At 48.5% G+C, this 4,888-nt stretch overlaps 1 long non-coding RNA gene across 1 annotated transcript; it reads right to left on the reverse strand.

The window, feature by feature from the left end:
- LOC110387773 lies at positions 237 to 3,214 on the reverse strand. Its single transcript, XR_002432721.1, has 3 exons — positions 3,180 to 3,214; positions 2,110 to 2,297; positions 237 to 1,635 (listed from the first exon to the last, which is right to left on the reverse strand). It is a non-coding gene; the product is annotated as an uncharacterized LOC110387773 (long non-coding RNA).

Raw genomic sequence — 4,888 nt, forward strand, 5'->3', positions numbered from 1 at the left:
AGCAAGAGAGGAACCCAAAGGGAAGGGCAGAAATGCTGCCTGTCTTCAGGAGGCACGGGGCAGAAAAATGCCCCCAGCAGCGCTCGCTCCTGGTGTGCATTGCTCCCTCCATGGAGGGTTTGATAGCTGCGAGGGTCATCATTCAGCAATGGGTTTCTTTCCTTGGGAGGAGGGTGCAAAAGACAATATTTTGGCTAAAAGCCTGTTGCAAAAAGGGATTGGCTCCATTTGCAAGGCTGGAACAGCTCTGAATTTACAAGCACGTATGTTTTCCTGTTGAATGCTGCCCCAGCACACAGGATAAGGCGTTTCTTTGCAGAAATGGAGGATATGGACATTTCGGAGACTTGAGAATACCCACTCCCCATCATAAAATCATTTCACTCCTCAGTTTATACTCTGGGGAGATAACTGCAGCCTGAAGCACATGGGATGCAGCCAGAGAGAGCCCTCTGGGAGGAGGCAGAGCTCACCACCCCGTTCCCTGCTTGGCTTTGTCCTTGTCACCGCAGCTGTATTTGTTGCTCGCAGCAGATCTGTCTTGCTGGGGATGTCTCACTTACCAGGAAGGCTTCATTCCCAATAATTTTCAGACATTGCTACCCTTGTGATTTATCCCCCTTCAGTTTAGATCTCATTTTTCCCAATTTTACCTTTGTCTCCAGGAAACCTCGTCTATTTTAGTGCAATTTCCTCTCTCTCTCTGGCTCACCCGCTCCCTGTAGCCCAAATTTGTCTTCTTCTCATATTTATTTCAGTATTTGTCTTCCTCTCCCCATGCAGGCTGTGTGCTCGGGATTTATCTCCTCCATTCCCACAATCTGTCTCCAAGTCTGGTGACTTCACTTTGCCTTCATCAGCCTTTGCTTTGGGTAATATTGAGCAGTGCCAGGGGATGTGGCATCTGCTGAGAGTTTGGGAAGGGAAGATCCAGTGGTTATCTGGTGGCTGGCAACCCTGCCATGGCAGAGAGGTTGGCACTCAATGATCATTAAGGTCCCTCCCAACCAAAGCCATTCTGTGATTCTGTGATCCCAGTTTTTTCCCTGCCGTCAAGCATAGACGGGGAGAGAATTCTGGAGCTAATCCAGCTGCTTGTAGCAGACGTGCTCTGTACAGGAGGGTATCCGCAGCAGGAGCACGTTGAAGAGTTTCTGCTCAAAGTTCTTCCAGCAGAGGACGCGTAGCAGAGAGAAAAGAACCTTTTCTTGGCAAAAAAAAAACACTTTGATTTTTTCCCATAACAAACATGAAAGGTAAAGGATTTCCACTTTCAAAAAAAAATATTCATGGGATGGGTCTTGTCCAGTTTGAGGTAGCAATAAAAATTCCAACAAGCGTTTTCCAGAAGTTGCGGTGGAAGCGATGGCTTTCCCTGCTCCATCCATGTAGCTCAAAGCAGAAACCTGTCCACTTTGGGTTGTGATCAAAAGTGCCACCAACCACCAACAAAGGAGAACAGAGCCCTGGGGGGGACCGTGCCAGGGAAGGTCTGTCTGGGGATAACTCTTCCTGCAATTTGAGCTTTTGTATCGACCAGGGGAGCCTGGCTGCTGCCATTCCTGTGCTCTCAGCCCTGCCTGCTGCAATGTGACAGATGATGCAATTTCCAAAAAGGTGCTTTTTTTCCTCCCCCTGGCAAGTAAGCAAGAAAGGGAAGGGAAAGTGGGACAAGGAGCAAATGAAATCATCTCAGTGCTTAATACGCAGAGGTCCGCACTGCCAGAAGTCTTGTGTGTCCTGTTTTCTTTCTGTCTCATTTGCCATGAGCACCACTTGTTTTCTCTGCAGAGCTCCTCAGAATTGCCCCCCCAGCATTAGTAGCAAAGCTGTAATAACCACAAATGCCTGCACACCCCTGCACCCAGCACGATGCCCAGTGATGCTCTTTGTCCCCAGCCATCCCACCTCCATGTCTCCATTTTATTTCAATCCTTGCAATTTGCACCCTTATTAAATTAAAACCCAGCTTGTCTCTATTTCCATTGAGACTGGTACCATGGGTGAGCAGCAGTATTACTTAATCCATTCTCCTCTTCAGGATATCTCATCCTGAAGAAGTAGTAGGGGAAAAATGAATGCTACTGACAGCATCCTTCAGCCACTTACCAGAGCACTTGAAGGAGGCTTCCATACCATTGCTGCTTGCCCAATCTATTGCTGCAGCAGCACCAGGTGATAGCAATGAAATGGAAATTTGGGGAAAAAAAGGGGCGATGTATGACCATGTTGCTTCCCTCACCGTGGGATGTGTAGGGGAAATGGGTCTTCATGTTTCCAGCCTTGGAACCTTGTGGCTATTAGAGGGGAAGAAAAAGGAGAGGTTAGGAGAGCTGTTAATTTTGCAGAGAGCTGGAGGAGGGCTGACAGAGGAAATACAGGAAGAAGTTCTCCCTAGGTCTATGAGTATGGGGTGGGAGGAGGTTATTGAGCATCATGGGACAGCAGGAAGCAGCTTCTTTCAAAGGAAGAAGAGCAGATAGAGCTTGGAGGATGGACAGGTAGCTTTCCAAGCACAGGGGGTCAACTTCTGCCTCAGCCATGACATTTTCCTGAGGGTTTGAAAGGACAAGGAGACCAAACCATAGAGGCTGATGTTATGCTCTGTCTCGTGTCCCACTGATGAAGCAGCTGACACTGCATGCATATAGGGGCTGTGGAGCAGCTGGAAACTATTACTGCTCCTTCTGAGCTGCTCATTTTCAAGCTGCAATTCAATTACAGCTGTTTAGTGTGGTTACCATCATAATCAGTCACTCGTGTGACCAGCAGTGCTTCCTCAGAGGTGGTTTGTCAATGGAAGAGACCAGGAGACCCTGCGTAAACCTCAAGACACTCATCTGAGAGGAGCTTCTGTGCATCTTCCTGCTCAGCAAACCCTGTCTGTTCCCTGTGGCTTTAGGAAACAAGGCACCAAGAGAGACCTACCCTTCATAAAGCTCAAACATCCATCACTTATTTCCCCCCTCTTCTAACAAAGCAGGATATCCCCTCCAGACCTTCCCACTAACGTGTGAGGATAGGTGAAGAGAACATCTCATCCCTCTATTACACCTCTATTGGTGAAACACAACAGAAAGCACAGCAATGACAGCAGAGCAGCAAGGTCCCAAGGGGCAGCAAGTGAGAACGCACTCAAATACAACAGGCACAAGCACAGAAATGAAGAAGCTGCTTACCTTCAGAAGGCCACAGATAGATAGGAACCTCCAGCAAGATCCCCTCACCTCCACTGCCAACCCTTAAATGAGGGCTGGGAGGGGTGGATCCTGGCTCCACCCCTTCCAATCACTCAGGTGCATTGCATGCAGCTGAGCTCCCCTGGGCTGGCCCTGCCTTCCCACCAGGTGCTTCATCACTGCTTCAAGCTATGACTTAGCATTTCGGTTACAATTGGGCAGAGAGCATATGCCTGCATTTCAATCACATATGATCTGTGAGATGTTTTATGGATCTAATTGTCACATATGTTTGTTAGGAGTCCGTAATAAGGGGCCAGAGCAGATGGCAAAGGCTGGCTGCCAGTCACGCGTTGGGAATGGTGAATTTCTCTGAAGTGGAGGCGATGGGATTAGACTGCTGTAACAATGGGTGAAGAGCCCCCAAGCTGGCTTTTTGCTGTAGGAATCCTTCCTCCTCATGCAATGACCTCTCACCAGCGGCAGGGAACCAAATTTAAATAAAACCCAAACCTGAATCTTAAAGCTGGTGGTTTCTCCAGCAAACAGCAATTTGGATGCTGCATTTTCAGCTCAAGACACAAAGTCCATACCCCGGCCCTGCCTTCCTGCCTCTGAAATTCTCCCCATCAAAGCACTGTGTGGGAGGCTGAGTGCACAGATCCATCACCAGCCTGGGGAAAAGGGGGAAAATCTGCTCCTGAAGGGCACAGTGGCATCCTTGCTGCCTCTGTGAACTAAATTTAAATTACCATGCTACCTGAACTTTATGCAAGGTTCACGCTGGTGCGATGCTATAAATACGGCTGAGAAGACATTTCTATTATAACTCGCTGATTTCTGAGGCTTGGAACCAGAATTGGTCGAATTAAAAAAAAAAAAAAAAAAAAGGAAAGATAATAATAATAGGAGAGAGGAGCGGCAGGAGGAGGGATCTCAGAGGGAGCAGACTGCAAAGATTTGGTTAGCCCTGCCCTGGAGATCATCCCGGGACAAGTGCCGACCCAGCGAGGAGCGCTTGTACCCAGCAGTGACAGCAAACCCTGCAGCAGAGTGGAAAGTGTATTGAGTAGCTGTGTTTTTAAGTTAATTAGCAGTGGCCCTTTTAATTAGGGCTGCAGGGCTCTGTTTCACTCTGGATTGGCACCAGTGGTCTCCTCGTGCCAACGAGGTTTGCATGGGCTGTGGTTCCTCCTGGGTGTTAGCTGCTCCCTCTGCAAGGGCCTTGCGTCCTTATTCCTATTTCCAGAATGGATGCAGAGAACTCTCCCTTGGCCTTGGGAGCTCCAGATGCCAAAAGCAGAGTGTGGAGCTGCTTTTGCAGTTAATCAAAGCTTAATGTTGTTGTGTTCTGCTTTGCTTTGCTTTGACCTCGCTGAGGCTCTGCCTGGGCTCTCCTGTAACTGGAATGCCCGCCCCTTAATTGCTCAAACAAAACCAGGTATAATTAATAGCTGTTTTACCATATTGCTTCTTTGTAATGCTACAAAAACTACGCAGTGTGCAAGAGATTCTTCTCTACCTTCCTCCAAGCCCGGGGAGTCGCTGCTTCTGGGTTCAGCTATTTCTTGGCATCCCCAAACCCCCAAACCTGCAGTTTGGAGCTCAGTGTACTGAAGCTGTTGGGTGTTATTTACCTCCAAAGCAAAATTTTGACCCTGGCCAGGTCAAAACCTGTCCCCTGTATCAGAGCCTTTCCATCCCGCAGC

This window comes from Numida meleagris, chromosome 23, assembly GCF_002078875.1.
Source record: "Numida meleagris isolate 19003 breed g44 Domestic line chromosome 23, NumMel1.0, whole genome shotgun sequence".
NCBI classification, from domain to species: Eukaryota; Metazoa; Chordata; class Aves; order Galliformes; family Numididae; genus Numida; species Numida meleagris.